Below are 18,298 nucleotides of genomic sequence, written 5' to 3' on the forward strand. Positions count from 1 at the left end.
AGTGGTTTAAATGTTAGACCAGGATCTCATCCCACAAAGGGAGGGGGAAGCAGGAGGAACAGTGTGTGGAATGGTGTTCTGTGGCATTCTGTGTTGAAAGAAGATGAAGAATTTACTTACCCCCTCACACAGGATCATCTCTTCCCATTTCTAGTTAAGCCCTCCATTTCTCGTTACATGAGCAGATATTGTCTCCTCCCGTTCCATCATCCATGGAGTGTCCAAATCACAGAGTTGTTTAATTAAAAAAAACAAAACCCTGTGCAATTGCAGATTTCAAAGATCTAAAACTGTGCAGTTACAGCAACATTTTTTTAAAGGATGATAGATGTCTGAAGAGTAATGGCATCAGAAAGAGCATCGAGGAGCATGAAAAGACTGCCCACATGCACACCCACACTGAACTATCAGAATACAGACTGAAATGGCAAATGCATGGTTTCACATCAAACAGAAAAATACCAGTTTCTAAGCATTTCTATGCACAGGGAAATGAGCGGAGTCGATTTTAGACTGTCTTTAAAATCCACCAATTTCTGCATGTTGCAGAGATGGAGTCCCATGAGCACCCCATGGAACAGGACGTGCATTGTGTGGTGGGATTCATTGGATTTTGTCTTTTAAGTGTGTAGAAACAGAGGACAACTTCCATCTGATGAGATCCTTAAAGACTGGGAGGAGACCAGGGTTCTAATTCCTGCTTGGCCATGGAAACCCACTGGGGAACTTTAGGCACATCAATTCTCTCAGCCTCAGAGAAAAGCAAGGGCAAACCCTCTCTCAACAAATCTTGCTAAGAAAGCCCCGTGTCACCTTAGGGTCACCATAAGTCAGGAACTGCTTGAAGGACTACAACTACAAGCAATAGGTAGAAGCTTTCAAGTCAGTTCTAGAAACTAGAAAATATTTTTGTTTACTTGAGCAAGGTATACTTGACCCAGTTTTTTCATGTCTTATGTCCATATGGCTTGTTTCGAATAGGTTTGTTGAAACATGTTGAACTGTTCTTTTGGTGGGGTGAATGCACCTTTCCTTATTATTTGCATGTTATCTGGTATTAATAATGTGCATTTTATCTGGTATTAAATTTTATTTTAAAAGATGTAATGCCCAGGGATACATTTGGTTAGTTGGGATATACCTTGTGTTTGAATTTTAGAACTAATTAAATAGTTAAATAGCAGATATAGGTGATATATCTAATCTGTTTTGGGTCGAGGTGAAGACACATTTGCTACATAGAGATCCCCTACATTTTGCTGACATCATGTGGACATTACTGAAAATATTTTCAAGATCAGGGATTGAAGTAGTTCCCAGAAACTGCTCAACTGTGAGTTCCACAATTTGTTTGCCATTGTAGTTAGTAGTGAGGAATCCTGAGGACTGTAGTCAATATCCAAAGGTCCACATATCTGGAGTCATCAATATCAGGGCATAGTGGTTTACAACTATAATCCCTTGTCAGTCTGATCTAGATTTGCAGGATTGGGCAATAGGAATTGTATCCTAGTACATGTAGCAATTGGGGAATGATGGTCTATTTGATGGTTCATTTTCCTAACAATTTCACTGAAGGTGGTTTTGGGAAGTAATATCACTATGTGCCATGATACAATCCCAGCTAAATCCCTTTTGGCTGGTTGTCCAGAGAGAAGAAGCAATTCAATCTCAAATATTATTAATGCATCTCTCAGGGAGAGGAAATTTCCATCCTGTTTAAAAGAAGCAGTATTTAATATACCACTGCTGAAAAAGCCTTCCCTAGATCCCCTGAACCTTAAAAACTACAGACCAATCTCTAACCTTCCATTTTTGGGCAAGTTGTTTAATCCCAGCTGAGTTGTTTAAAATCTTGGAAGGTGATGCTGTCAAGGTGATGCATGCCATATGCCAGCAAATATGGAAAACATAAGAATGGCCATCAGATTGGAGAAAATCAATTAATAATATTAAATAAGGGAAATGCTAAAGAATGCTCAAACTTCCGTACAGTGGCACTTATTTCCCATGCCAGTAAGGTAATGCTCAAGATCCTGCAAGGCAGACTCCAGCAATACATGGAGCGAGAGCTGCCAGATGTCCAAGCTGGGTTTAGAAAAGGCAGAGGAAGGAGAGACCAAATTGCCAATATCCGCTGGATAATGGAGGAAGCTAGGGAGTTTCAGAAAAACATCTATTTCTGTTGTATTGACTATTCTAAAGCCGTCGACTGTGTGGATCATAATACACTGTGGCAAGTTCTTGGTAGTATGGGGATACCAAGTCACCTTGTCTGTCTCCTGAGAAATCTGTATAAAGACCAAGTAGCCACAGTAAGAACAGACCACGGAACAACAGACTGATTCAAGATTGGGAAAGGAGTGCGGCAGGGCTGTATCTTTTCACCCTACCTATTCAACTTGTACGCAGAAGTCATCATGCGACGTGCGGGGCTTGACGAATCCAAGGCTAGAGATAAAGTTCCTGGAAGAAACATTAACAAACTTAGATATGCAGATGATACCACTCTGATGGCTGAAAGTGAGGAGGAGCTGAAAAGCCTTTACACCAAGTGAAAGAAGAAAGTGCAAAATCTGGGTTGTAGTTAAACATTAAAAAAAACCAAGATTATGACAACCAGACAGACTGATAACTGGCAAATAGAGGGAGAAAACGTGGAGGCAGTGACAGACTTTAGATTTCTAGGTACAAAGATTACTGCAGATGCAGACTACAGCCAGGAAATCAGAAGACGTTTACTTCTTGGGAGAAGAGCAGTGGCCAACCTTGATAAAATAGGGAAGAGCAGAGACATCATACTGGAAACTAAGGTCTGCCTAGTTAAAGCAATGGCGTTCCTCATAGTAACCTATGGATGTGAGAGCTGGACCATAAGGAAGGCTGAGTAAAGGAAGATATATGCTTTTGAACTGTGGTGTTGGAGGAAAATCCTGAGAGTGCCTTGGACTGTAAGAACCATAAGAAGATCCAACTAGTCCATCCTCACTGCTCACTGGAAGGAAGGATATTAGAGGCAAAGATGAAGTACTTTGACCACATCATGAGAAGACAGGAAAGTTTGGAAATGATCATGATGCTGGGGGAAAAAGGAAGAGAGGCCGACCAAGGGCAAGATGGATGGATGGTATCCTTGAAGTGACTGGCTTGACCTTGAAGGAACTGGGGGCGGTGGCAGCCGACAGGAAGCTCTGGCATGGGCTGGTCCATGAGGTCACAAAGAGTCGGTAACGACTGAACAAATAAACAACAACAACAAAGATGGTAGTACATGTGCTGATAACCTCAAGCCTGGACTTCTGCAATGGGCTTTACATTAGGCTACCTGTGTGTGAAGTTGGAAAACTCCAGCTGGTTCAAAATAAGGCAGCCAGTTTGGTTACAGGAACATCCAGGAATGAGTGCATAACCCACTGGCTGCCAATTACTTTCCTGGCAAAGCACAAAGTGTTGGTTTGGGTCCAGGTTGCCTACAGGATCACCTTTTGCCATACAATCTGTCCTGAACACTTAGGTCCTCTGGGGGGTGGCTACTCCAACCAGCCAGATCCCAACTGGCTCTGTCACCCAGAGGACCTTTTCATCAGCTTCTCCAAGACGGTGGAATGACCTGCCAGAACAGCTCCCACAGCTAAATGAGCTGTTGGATTTTAAAAACCATCTAAAGACCTATCTCTTCCGGCAGGCCTACCCAGCCAGTTTTAATCACAAATTTTTAATTTGTGTCTTATGTTTAATCTTTGTTCTGTGTATTTTAATCTGTATTTTGTAGAAATATGTTTTAATATGTGTATTTTGTAGAATGGTTTTAGATTATTGTGTGTTTAAAGTGGTGTGGGATTTTTCAATCAATCAGGATTTACTCTCAAACTTTTTAAGTTAGTTCCACTTCTAAATAGTTTACTAGCAGCAATGGGAAATATGTAGGTGTCCAAGTGCTATTTGACTTTAATTCTCATTAGACGGGCTTGTATATGTAACAGTGTGAAATGATGGGGGATGCAGATTAACAAGAACTGGAAGGCATCATGTTCCTGTTTTGCATTTTTATATTATTGGGTTGGATCTAGATGGAGGCAACTTCTAGACTATACTTTGCACTGGTCTTTTTCACTATCTTGTTGGTAGCATTGAAATAAGTCTACTGTAAGTATAAAGAAATTTGGATCCTAGTCATTATGCATAGATATAAATATTTAATTTCCCCTAAAATTACCACATAGATTGCTGTGTTTCACTGCTCCCTTATCATTCTCTTCCACATCCCAATTAGTTGGTGAGAGGGATAAAATTGGGACAGAAGAGTTTTCCCCCCATTTATGGTGAAACATTACCCTCTAGTGGAAAACAGTGGAATCAGAAGTCATTTTTAAAATACTTTCTATATATATAAAAGGGTAATGACATTTCGGCCTAGGACAAAACAACAAAACTACACATCCCAGAAACACTAAACTTGGCAGCACAACCCCTCATCCATGCCTCTATGTTCATAAAACAAAAAGCTCCAGCTACTCCAGAAAACTGCCAGGCTTTGAGACTGCAAGGCTATTCACTGCTACTCCACCTGGCCAACAAAGGATTCTCATAAGCCACAGCAAAGCTAGTATGTTATAAAAGAATCAACTCTAGATCCATCCAGACAGGCCCAAAAATGCGAGTCCTGACATACTTTTACCTGAGGTGTCCAAACAACGCCTTAGATAAAAGCGAATTAATTCGGTACAAAGCAGAGTTTCCAAATTAATTAGATACCTGGTAAGACCTGGATCTTAGGTAAAATCTGGGCCTTACCAGGTGTGGCCCCTGTGTGTATTGGGCCCAGGGATCACATCACGTGATCCCTGGGCCCAATTCACATAGTCATCATGGTTTTTCAGGCCCCATGGGCCCAGAAAACCAATAGGACACCCATCCTCTACCACAGAACCCAAAAATAAGCCCTTAAAATTTAAGAAAATTTACCCAGCTGTCACTAAGGTATTCTTTGAGTCCTCCTGGCATATAAAAATGATGCACCAGGAGACTGACAGAGGGGAGGAGGGAGGAGTGATTTTCCTCCTCAGGTCCCCTGTCTCCTGATGCATCATTTCGATATTCAAGGAGTATCTTAATGGCAGCCAGGTAAGTTTTTAAGGGTAAATTTTAAGGGTAGTTTTGGGTGGCTTGGGGTGACTGGGTGCCATCCCGGTAGTTGGGGATAGAAACAGAAATGTGTGCCATAGCGGGTTTTTAAAATGCACTTTGGCACATATTTCTGTCAAGTGTGGCCCTCTGTTAGTACTTGCATGTGAGGCTGCCAATGAATGCAAGGTGCTATAGGCTATATTTCAGTGGGAAGAGCTGGCAAAACCACCTATGAGTATTTCTTACCTAAGAATACCTGATGAAATTCATAGTCACTATCAGTCAACAGGCAACTTCAAGTCACACACATAAACCAACATAAATTGTCAACTTGTGCTATTGAAGAGAGGTGAGTTATTGAAGATGTTCAATCAAGTATGTATCAATGATAGTGCAACTATAGTGGAATAATGGGTTCATGATATAAAGTCCATACAATATGATGGAAAAGACATGAAAGCTTATGCTCGAATAAACTTGTTAGAGTTTGAGCTGCTAGAGAACTTTCTGTTATTTCTGCCCAGTCTACATATTGTTTGTGATTCTATATGGCATGCTATGTCATGTAACTTTATGTATTTTAGCTATGTAGCAGAAATGCTATGGACCCCTGCCAGTGAATTGCACAGAGGTGTATCAAGGCATGGGTAACAAAGTTCCATATGACTTCCTGCCATCCCCCCCCCCTTTTTTTTGGCATGATTTTTGTGTGTTTGGAACCTGGAAAATCCTTGTATGTTTTAGATGTTTCGTCCAGAAAGTGGAACAGCTAATTTCCAATAGTTTCCACTAAAGCTGAAATAAGGTTGTACTTTCTCTGCTATCCACCTATATCTAGCACCCACTGATGGCCTTCTAAGGGTACATATACTCTGCAGAATGAATGCTGTTTGACATCACTTCAACTGCCTGGCATAATGCTATAGAATTCAGGGATTTGTTGTTTAGTGAGGCACCAACACTCTTCAGCAGAGAAGACCAAAGACCTTGTAAAACTTCGACTCTCAGAGTTTCATAGCATTAAACCATGGCAGTTAGTGTCAAACTGCATTAATTCTAAAGTGTAGATGCATTCTTGGTGGCTTTACATATACATTATCAATCAGCACAGAATGCAGGGGAAACCAAAGCTTCGGAAAGTATATGCAGTATTTTTATTATAGTTTCTGGTTTTCAGTAAGTACTAAACAATAAGGGGAATGAATCATGGAAGTTGTAGTATTGAACTTTAAATTTTCAAAGCTCTGGGATGGAATCTTCCCTCCTCTTCTGATAGTCATTTATTTCTGTTTGCATTGCTTTGTAGGTGGCTCTGAGCCTTCAACATAGAATGGCCATTGGGTTCTGCATGACAGATTGTAACTATGTTTCTATAGCCAGATATTTTGTGTGTGCATTTACTCCCTTCCCCCAAAGCTACATATAGGAAGACTCATACAATTGTTCAATAAAATGAAAGACGTGAAAACAAGGAAGATTTACTACACTATTTTATAGGACACATAACAGGCCAGTGAGGGACTATAAATAAGGCTACGACGAGTAAATACTGGAAAACCAATTTCGTTCCTCCTTTCCTAGAGAGATGGGAGTTTGCCACTGTAAGTGTATTTGGAAATCAATCATGTTTCAGATCTGCCCTTGCAATTTTTTTAAAAAAAAATCTGGTTCATTTATTGCCTGGACATTGGTCAGTGATCAGCAAACATTCCCACTGAAAAACAGATGATTATATAATTTGGGCTCCACTATACCAGGAGAAGTGTAACATTTGTATGTAGTGATCCTACTCATATTTACGTAAGAATATAAGAAGAATATAAGGTCTTCCAAAAGCCTTCCTAAAAGTAATAGCAGTATCCTTCCAAATTTAAATACTTTTTTAAATTTCACATTTCTCAGATAACAGGATTATTAAATTTAGTCAAGTATTTTTGCTAAAGAATTGTGGCAAAGGCTTTTTGAAAGGCCCATTAAAATGTCTGCAGGATCACTCCATCTACAAGTTTATTGATTCTCTCAAAGCATTCCATAAAGTTAGCAAAGCAGTTCTTGTTTTTAGAGATGCCATGCTAATTCCTTTCTAAGCAAGACCTTACTCCCCAGAACTTGCTCTCTTTATCATGAATAATTCCTTTGTTTAAAACATTTTTAAAATTACTTTCCGGTTGTTCTGCTTCCCCTTGTTTTCTGATACATGGAATCCTGGCATTCAGAGTGTATCTGCACTGTAGAATTAATGCAGCTTGACACCACTTTAACTGGCATGGCTGAATGCTATGGAATCCTGGGACTTGCAGTCTGGCAAGAGACCAATACTCTTTGCCACAGAAGGCTTGTTAAAGGTAAAGGTTTTCCCCGGACATTAAGTCTAGCCCTATCTGACTCTGGGAGTTGATGCGGATCTCCATTTCTAAGCTGAAGATCCAGCATTGTCTGTAGACACCTCGAAGGTGATGTGGCCGGCATGACTGCATGGAGCACTGTTATCTTCCCGCTGAAGTGGTACCTATTGATCTACTCACATTTGCATGTTTTCCAACTGCTAGGTTGGTAGAAGCTGGAGCTAACAGCAGGAGCTCACCTCACTCCCCAGATTCGAACTGCCCACTTTTTGGTCAGCAAGTTCAGCAGCTCAGTGGTTTAATCTGCTGCACTATCAGGAGCTCCAAAGAAGGCTAAAGACCTTGTAAAACTACAACACCCAGTATGCCATAGCATTGAACCACAGCAGTGAAAAATTGGAAACATCTAAAAAAATCAATTGAACAGCAAATTCAAGGATAAAGTGAAAAGAAAAAGAAGTGTGCATATAGAATGGAAGAAAGTACAAATCACCAAAGAAGTATCCAAGCTTTTCTGGATGTGGAAAGGTAAATCTCAAAATGACACGAAACTAACTAGCAAAAATGCAAACAAAAAGGTGGTTTTAGCAACATTCAAAGCAAGAGAATGACCAAGGGGACAGCAGGGCCGCTGTTCAATAAGAATGGCAAACTGCTAATAGATCATAATGAAAAGGCAGAATTACCTACGTATTTTGCTCGAGTCGTCCCCCATCTCCTCCCCCCCCCCTCCCAAGAGAACTGTGTACTTCTATGCAGCACTTTGGCAAGAGATCTGGACTGCAAATCAAGATTGATAGGAAGTTAGTCAGTAATAATCTAGATAAGACAAATGAGTTCAAATTGACAGAATCAGCCAAACTACAAAGTAAAGTAATGAAGGAACTTGCTGATGTACTATCTGAACCCCTTGCCTGTCCTGCATAACTGATGGTTGAATCAGCCATATCATCCTTTTGGTAGGGCTAATAGTATAAAAGTGTTGCGGTGTGTAGGAAGAAGACCAGTCTCATGATACGAAATTTATAAAGGCCAAAAGTAAAGAGATTCAAGCAGTCTGGAATAATAAATAAGAAAAGAGTTTAACACTGTACTGTTGTAGTGCAGCAATGCACATAGCTTTCATCAGTTCACTTGGTAAGATTAACAACATGTAAGCAGGTCAATCCCATATGATGGACCATGGCAGCTGTGTTCTGTGGGACAGAAGCAAGTCTGGGGTTGAAATGTTCATTTTCTGTGAAATAGCCCAGAATTGGATACTGCTTATAACTTTGCTGTTCAAGGCTGCGATTTGTAATTGTTGGTGCTGCTGGGTGCTTTCAAGTCATTTCCAAGTTATGATGACCCTGCCAAACAGTTTTCTGGGACTGTGAATGTGTGACATGACCAGGGTCATCCAACACTCAGACCACTATGTTATGCAGAGAGATCTTTCATAAGGAGAATAAATTCAACCAATTCTACATTGTCCAGCACTGATTTATGGAAGAAGCTTTGGTTGCTGACTTTTACCTGTCATGCCATTCTACAAACACAGGAACTGTTAAAAAAGGAGGCTTCTTCCTGCTTGTTGAACTATCAGGCAAGAAGCCAAAGAAGTTGCAATTCAGCACGCTTCAGTTTCCCCTTCCAATCCAGCTGATGAAGCAATGATACGAACATAAATGTCAGACCGCATGAGGCTGCCTCTCACTGCCTGCCGTTCCTGTGGGAGACAGCAATCTACTGCACTCTGCAAGGACTCAAACAAAGTGTTAATCACAGCACAGCAAGCCTCCTCCATGGCCGAATAAAGAGAATGATTTCCCCTTTGATCAGGTCCTTGCTGTCTGGCAGCACATACACTGTTCCAACCCAGCAGGAGGTAAAACATTCACTGCTAGGCCTCCTTCTTTCCCCACCCAAAGAGACAAAGGAGATGGAAGAAGGAACTGTGCTGGGGGTGGAAGGAGGAATACAGAAACATAGGGAGGGAAGCCAATTTTCTCCATCAAGGGAGGAGAGAGAAAGACAGAGGGAGTGGTGCCCATGCTGTTTTGAAAATTAAAGACCAAAATAAAAAGGGAGTGGGAAAATGAATTTTCAATACTCCAGGAAAAGTCAAACACATTTCCTCAATGCAGCAAGAGTAGGAGCTCAGTCATAACAAAGCTGCAGAGTTGCTGCTAGCTAAGGTATCCGAGAGCCCTTCAGATATTTACCTGAGGCATCCAAATGATGCCTCAGGTAAAAGCAAAGTAATTCAAGGCACAGCAGGAAAATGCTGCTTTGTCCCGAATTATTCAGATACCACTTAGATCCAGGCCTTCCTGAAAGGCCTGGTTCTAATGGAGTATGGACCTTGTGGGGACAGACTACTGGGACTACTTCCACATTCCCAGTAGTCTGTCCCCGCATCCCAGTTCACTTCTTCAGGCCCCATAAGCCTGGAGAAGCAAAGAGGCCCCCCCCCCCCCCCCCGCGCGCAAAAAAGCCTGTTCTGGAAAGAAATACACACCAACATTCAGAAGATGTTACAAATTAGAATAAATATGGACCCCAAAATTATGCTATTGGGAATGTTAGATATAGAAAAAGATAAAAATAAAGAAGTGCTATTTAATTATTTAATTACTACAGCAAGGATGACCGTAGCCGAGTCTTGGAGAAATAAAGAAATTCCGGAAACGAAATGCTGCATTAATAAGATCCTAGAAATAATGAATATGGACAAATTGACATATCTGCTAGCGAACAATCAAGGACATCCAAGAAAACAAACAGACTGGGAAATGATTAAAAAATACTTAAAAGAGGAAAAAATGAAGATTTTAATTTGAGATCTAAGAAAATAAGATTATGTACAAAACCTCATAACAGGAGAAAAGGAATGATCTGGGCTATCAGGATGAATTCAAGAACTCAGGAAAGGGGGAAAAGATGAGACCCAAAGACACCATGCAATAGTTGGAAGTTTATTTTATATTTTACATGTTCTTTTTGGCTTTTTTTGGGTTTATTCAATTTTTACCCCTCTCTTCTTTTTTTATTTTCTTCCCCTTCTAATTCTTTTTTCTTCCCTTTTTTCCCTTTTTTCTTTTTCTTTTCTTTTCTCTCAATTCTGTAATTTATTTTATTGTATGTTTTTGTCTGTGTTTATGTTGAAAGGAACACTAATAAAAATTTATTTGATTAAAAAACAACAACAGAAAACTTACTGGATGACCATGATGCCTCTCTGCAGGCCTTCTAGAATGTACCAATTTATTTATTTATTTATTTCCAATATTTCTATCCCGCCCTTCTCACCCAAAGGGACTCAGGGCGGCATACAATTGGCAACAATTCGATGCCGACACATCATTAAAAACAAACAGCATATAAAATCTATTACAAACAGTTAAATATAGTATAAAATATAAAACATATGGTTAAAATCCATTCATTTAATATCCTCGTGTTTTATCCATACATCAGTCTGGGTCATCTTTGTTGTTTATTCGTTAAAAGCCTGAGCACATAGCCATGTTTTTAAGGCTTTTCTAAAACTCAAAAGGTGCGCCAGGAGGTGAGGGGTGGGTAAATCGCTCTTGGTCCTGTCTTCCCTCCTCCTGGCACATCATTGGTACATTCCAAGAGGCCTTCAGAAAAGCACCCCATATGTTTTCTGTTTTTTTAGGGCTTTTGGGGGGGAAGGTTGGGTGGTCTGATGCCATCCTAAAAGTTTTCGGGATGGCATGGGGACAGCCAACAGGCAAAGTTTGTTTTTTTTCACCAGGGTATGGGGACTTTAACCTGCTTCAGAGTGGGTTTCTTTAACTCTCTCCAAAGTGGGTTTAACGCATGTCTGGAAGCATCTTCAGTCTCATTGAAGCAGAGTGTTACAAAAAATTGGACCCCAAAAAAATTGAATTATGAGGCACAGTTCCAAGGGGATATATAGCTCACCCGCTTTGCCTTTTCTGCTTTGCCCTGGAATCAGCCTTTTTGAATTCCTTTGGAATGTTACTTTGCTGTACTTTGGACTCCAGGAAACTATGCCCCCAAATTACCATAATTTTTAAACAATATATTGGAAAGCTTGGTGGAATATGCAATAGATTTGCATCAGAGCTCAGAGACCTTTGCCTGTTTCACCTGATACAATCTGGGCTATCTGTGGGAACAGTTTCTCTCCCATGTCTCCAGTTAAACTCACCCTTGCAACTCCCATTGAGATGGTCATCAACCTAAAACACTCATTGTTTATCTTGAACTAATTGCATTGTATCCACCAGAGCCAGGACATTAAGCTCATTATTGATTACAAAACTGCATTACTTTCCAATCATGCCCCTCTCGGCGGTGGATGGATAAATGGATAGACACTTCAAAATAAACCTATGACAGTTTATTAAAGTTTCCTGCCAGAGCAAGAACCGACCAGCAATGACATCTGAGAGAATCTTGGGCCAATCACGGAACTGATCCTAGCCTTCTGAGCCTATCTGGAGCTATTGTGGGAATCGTGAATAGCTGTCAAATTGTAATAAATATGCTCTGTGTTGAGTATTGCAGTATGTCACTTCTTTGGAGTGCTTTCTCTGCTAACAGAGAACTTGCACAAAGTTGAAGTTGTGGAATTAAAAGAAAAATGTTTTTCCAGGACAGAAACAGGTAGCCATGTGTATTATTTTTTTGAAAGTATTATAGCAGGGAAGAAAATCTCACAAAGATCCCTGCTTATGGTTTCTAGATTTGAAAATTGTGTGTTATAAAAGCCCTTGAGTGATCTTAGATAAGTCATCCTCTCAGCCTCAAAGGGCTGAGGATGACAATCTTGCCAGATTTGGGGGGATAAACCTAATCATTTTCAGCTCAGGAAATGGCTTTTTTTTCCCAACAAGAAATGACCTAGGCATCAGGGTTTTGGTAATTTTATGTTGAGAAAAAGGCATTTTACAGACCTAAAATAGCCCAGAGAGGGGGGACATGTGGTGAAACCTATCAGGGTTGTGTGGGTCTCTAAGTTGGGGCCGGGCTGTGGCGCAGGCTGGTGAGCAGCCAGCTGCAATAAATCACTCTGACCAAGAGGTCATAAGTTCGAGGCCAGCCTGTGGCTGGGTGAGCACCCGACAATTAAAAATTAAAAATAGCCCCTGCTCGTTGCTGACCTAGCAACCCGAAAGATAGTTGCATCTATCAAGTAGGAAATTAAGGTACCACTTATAAAGTGGGGAGGCTAATTTAACTATTTTACGGCTCCATAAAAATCATCCAGCTGCCGTTGGAATGAGGAAGTGCCACCACAGTGGATGATGAAGCAGCTGCTCCCCCTGTGGCCAGAATCAAACATCCCCTCAAGAGAAGGTTAAATTGCCTCTGCGTCTGTCTCTGTCTTTGTTCTATGTATATATGGCATTGAATGTTTGCCTTATATGTATACAATGTGATCCGCCCTGAGTCCCCTTCGGGGTGAGAAGGGCGGAATATAAATACTGTAAATAATAAATAAGTTCCCCCAAAAGTCTTCCACAGATCCTCAATCCTGACAAAGTTGCCCACTCCTGCTTTGACTGCCACCACTTTGCAGATGCTCCAACACTGGGCCTTGATATTTGAAGGGATTTGGTTTTACACAAAATCCTTAGCATCCTCCTTTTCTTGATATGACACACTTAGGAATGCTTTGCACATTTGCATCTCCAGGTTATTGCTTCCTTGCGCTGTGTTTACTGGGTAGGCGAGGCATGAAATCAGCCCCTGGAGACTTTTCAGGGTAGTTCTGAAATGTATTCAAGGACGAGGAATGCTTACAGTCTGATGCAATGCAAAACAGATATGAGAAATGTTACTTGCTTCTCTGAATCATCCCAACAAATATGGCTACTGCATGCAGTTCTGGGGGCTGTATTCTAAAAAACTAAATGTTCCAAACTCCGATGCAAACTGTTTTAAATCTTGAATTCTATTCAACTGTCTTGCTGAAAGGTCTTTCAGATATACCCCTGAGTCCCTACCTTTTGTAGCCAGTTGTATTTTCAGAGAGTTGACAAGTCATTGTTAGTAACTGGGCTTCTCATCTACCCATGTTTAGGCATTCCCTGAGTCTAAAACATCAGACTTACATATGACTCATAGTTAAAAACAGGGGTGGGACAACAGGAAGTGAGAGAAATCTACCCCTAGGAAGGGAAATACACTCCCGAAAGAGCTATCATGGGGGAAAGGGGTCTCAACTGAAGCTTTATCACCAATCCTTGTTTCCACAACAAGCCAAATATTTCAAAATCCAATTATCACAGTGACAGAAAGTGAAGCGAAATCTTCTGAACTGGGGCACAGGCAGCAAAACAAACACCACAGAAGGGGTTAACCCCAATGCTATCCAAAGCTCATACAGATATGGGGGGGGGGGGGGTTACACTTAAGAAATGTACCTGTTCTGACTTGCATCCAAACTCAACTTAAGAACAAACCTATTACACTCATCACTCGACTTCCCCTGCTTTCATCTTGTAATTTAATCCTATTTTACCAAATTTATTATCTATTTATTTATTGTGTTTTAATTTATTTGAGTTAACTATTACAGGAGTTTTAGTGTGGCGATTAGTGTCTATTTGTCTGTGTATTTTTGGTTTTGCCTTTTATTGCTGATATGGTCAGTGGACTAATCAATAAACAGATCTGTGGGAGGAGGGGACAGAAACCAAGACATTTTAAAAACATTTTCTGTCATCTTCTGTTGGGTATGGTACCAACTAAGTCTGTTCAGTTGTAGGAACATAGCTGGATGTTGCTTGGTTAGTCCCTGCCTTTCTCCAGTCACCAAATAAATAGTCGTATGGGAGGACCTATATGGGAGAGACTGAAGGCAAGCAGCTTATGTGGACCGTGGAATCATTCTGCAAAGGAGATAGTGAATACCTTCTTCTGGAATGACATCTGAAGAACAAATGGAGGCATAATGTCATATCCAATCAGTTGCTCTGTTAATTTCCATTAATGAGGAGAAGCAATTACATAGTGTAAGTCTCACCCTAGCATTGCAGCAGATTGGAATAAATATGTGAGAAGTTTCAAATGTAAGAGGATTTGAAAAGAGTTTAAACTGTGATAGAACAAAAACAAGTACAGTGGAGTCTCACTTATCTAACCTTCATTCATCCAACGTTCTGTATTATCCAATGCAATCTGCCTCCTGGCTGGATCCACAGCTGTTTCTCTAGACAGCAACACGCAGTGGGCCAACACACCCAACAATAACACAAGTGCAGCCATGCTCCCAAATAAGTGACAGACTTGTTGTAAAACATGGTGCTTCATTTGTAAAATCATAATGTAATTTGACATTCCATAGGTTTTTCCTTAATCCCTCCTTATTATCCAACATTTTCGCTTATCCAACGTTCTGCCGGCTCATTTATGTTGGATAAGTGAGACTCTACTGTACAAGGCTTTGAGACAGCCTTTTGGATTCTCAAACAGAAAAACATATTTTATTGCTCTGCTCTTTTGCTTTTCTTGCTTTGCAGTGGGTCCAGGGATATTAGATATATTACCCTAAAATCATAGTTTTTGTACCCTTCCTTTCACACCACATGAAGACTATATTGGACATGACTCTTAACACCATAATTCCCTCCACACTTCCTCTGAATGATTTTTCAGGACATCTTTTCATGCTGATGAAGCATTTGCTTTTGGAAGCTTGCACTGAAATCTTTTGAAGTTTGGCCCCTAATAAAGATATTCCTGTAACATGGATTTTGGAGTGTGCCTTGGGCCTCGCTGCATCCTCATACCCAACATCCCAACAGCTGAAAAAATTAAAGAGGCATAGATATTTTCAAACTAGTTGAGGACATATAATCCGGTTGATAATAAATGCATAAAACCCAACAATAACGTGCCCCCCCCCAAAGTGGTCACATGAATTCCCCAGCTTTTGTTCAAATCACATATTAGGATACAGAGCTGTTTTTTATTTGTTCTCTTATTGATTCATCTATTTTTACACTGTGGACCTCTGTCTTGGATTCAAAAGCAGTGACTTTAAGTTGATATTAAATGTTTCCTTGGCACAATTTATGAGAAGGTTAAAAACTCATTCATGCATCTCAACAGTGGTTTTGTGCAGCTCAGTCAAATTCTGATCAATGTATAATAAGCTGAATTGGATTTCCCCCCTTCTCATGTTGAAATCTGATCTCCCCATGGCAGTTGAACAATAGTTTCATTGTGGAGACATTTATATAACCTTTGGAATTCCTCATGCACTTTAGGGGTGATTTTGGAATCTTAAAAAACAATTGCAATAATATTTTCTGCTTATCCACACATCTAATGGATACTGGAGAGCTTTTTATTTGCTGTTCATTTGCTGTTCATTCTTGCCTTGCTGCAGCCAAGGTGACCTTTTAGAGCATGAACACTGCATAATGAGGAAATGGCTACGATTAAGTTGGTAGCACAAACCAGAAAGCGCTAGATAGGGTTTGAGCAGGTATGGCTGCATCTGCCCTCAGCTAACATTAAAGTAACAGGGGAATGTAATTGTGCTCAAAGGAAATGTACATCTTCATTGCTAATTAAGACACAAAGGAAAATTACCATTTGATTGGATTCATAATGGTCAATGCTGAAATCTGATGACACATCAATATGATGTACATCTCTATTAAGAATGATAAATCAAAGATCATTCATTTATGTTTGATTTATGCTTTAGAAATGCAACCCTGGGAAATAAGAGTAAAATCTATATTTTGAAGGCATATAAAGCCCACGAGAGCCCTCTTCTGGTTGTATGTGAGAATTATATAGACTTTAGAATTTTCCTTTGTAATTACTAGATTTTCCTTATGTGTTATATCTTATTCATGTTCAATCTTTCCTTTACTGGGCTTGATCTCTAACATGACTTGGTTTGGATTATGAGTGCTTATAATAGTTTTATCCTGAATTTAAAAAGGCAACCGTTTGCTGCATACTATACAGATAAACAATATTCCTCAGCACCCATTCTAAATTGGGAGGTCACTTAGCCATATTTTCAATTTCTGTTGGAAAGTTTGCACATTCTTTGCACATAAAACAACATAATAACAATGACTGTGTTCTTTCACTTGCTGATGTCTGAATACATCCTTCTGTTTAAGGTGTGAGAAGGGAGAGGATGAGAAGAACGATGGAAGGAAATAATAATAGAAAAATGATCCCAGTGTTATCACTGTAAATGAATATTACAGTGTTATTTCCTTCAAGAAGATAGTTGCATGAGTCTGAATGACAGTGACCAGAAAGAACTTGTGTGGTGTCTTAGGCATGGATGTTCCCATACAGAAGTAATAATACATTTATATCTGGTGTGAAACAGATGAATACTATTCAGGGTTGTGGCATTGCACAGTGTGACTCTTTGATCATGAAGTTATGCTTTAGCTCCTCAGTGTAGGATCTCAGCCAACATCTATTCACACCTTAAAGTCTAAGGACTTTATCCAACCATTTAGCTGTTTTGCCACAAGTGTGTTCATGTAGAGAATGGAAACATACTCATTGTAAAGCATTCAATATCATGCCTCTCTGCATTAGTGCAACAGTGTTGCCATGGTCCTGCAACCTATCTTCCACACAGCTGCTTAACTCTGTCACCTCGTTCAATGCACTGTCCAGAGTGCCTTTTGATGTTAGTTTACCACAATTTTACAATTACAGCAATATATTTTTTAAAGGAAGAGAAACAAAATAAAAAATTGAATACAATCTGATTGGGAATAATGAAGAGGAAGGCTTTAGAGGAGGAGATTCATGCTCGCTGACACCACATAACTTCCAGTATAGCAATTATTGCTCTGGAATTATTGGAAATGAATTATTGCTCTGAAGAAAGTAATGGGAATGCAGTTGTATGGAGAACCACTGATGTGTTTTACACATCAATGAAAGAGAGTGCTACCTTAATGGAGGGAAAGCAAAATGGCAGCAGATTGTGTCATGTGATAAGTACTGACAACCAACACTATTATCCTGGTACAATTCCAGTTTGCCAACCTTGTGTGATAATGTCGTAAGAGCTTTTGTTTGGCATAAACCTTCATAAGCTGCAGCCCACATATAATTTAGATGTTTCCTTATTTCATTTTTTTCTCTTAAACTAACAGAGGATTGAAGGTGGATGTGATTCTATTGCTGGTGATTTGCAATCACTCAGAATGACAAAGATTTCAGACTTTCAAATGCCTAGCAACAATAGCAATAAAATGGCTCCCATGCTGTACTGTCTACCATGACATCTATCACATAAATAAATATTTGATTAACCAGAAGTGGGTTATGTAGAAAAATGGTAGGTTCATCCAGGTCATGGAGCCTCCAGTGGTGCAGCGAGTTAAACTGCTGAGCTGCTGAACTTGCTGACCGAAAGATCAGCGGTTTGAATCTGGGAGCAGGATGAACTCCCGCTGTTAGCCCCAGCTTCTGCAAACTTAGCAGTTTGAAAACATGCAAATATGATTAGATCAATAGGTACCACTCTGGTGGGAAAGTAACAGCACTCCATGCAGTCATGCCAGCCACATGACCTTGGAGGTATCTATGGACAATGCTGGCTCTTCAGCTTAGAAATGGAGATGAGCACCAACCCACAGAATCGGATACGACTAGACTTAATATCAGGGGAAAACCTTTACTTTTTTACCACATCCAAGTCAAATACTCAACATGGATTGCTGGGTCCAGAAGTTTAGTTCTAATTTCTTCAGTTGCTTCCCATTTGGACATTGATAGGTCCATCCTAGGGTTCTGATAAGAAAAATATAAAGGTCTGCCTATATTTGCCTGAAGTTACTATCAATAGA

Source organism: Anolis carolinensis, chromosome 5, assembly GCF_035594765.1.
Source record: "Anolis carolinensis isolate JA03-04 chromosome 5, rAnoCar3.1.pri, whole genome shotgun sequence".
Taxonomy (NCBI): Eukaryota; Metazoa; Chordata; class Lepidosauria; order Squamata; family Dactyloidae; genus Anolis; species Anolis carolinensis.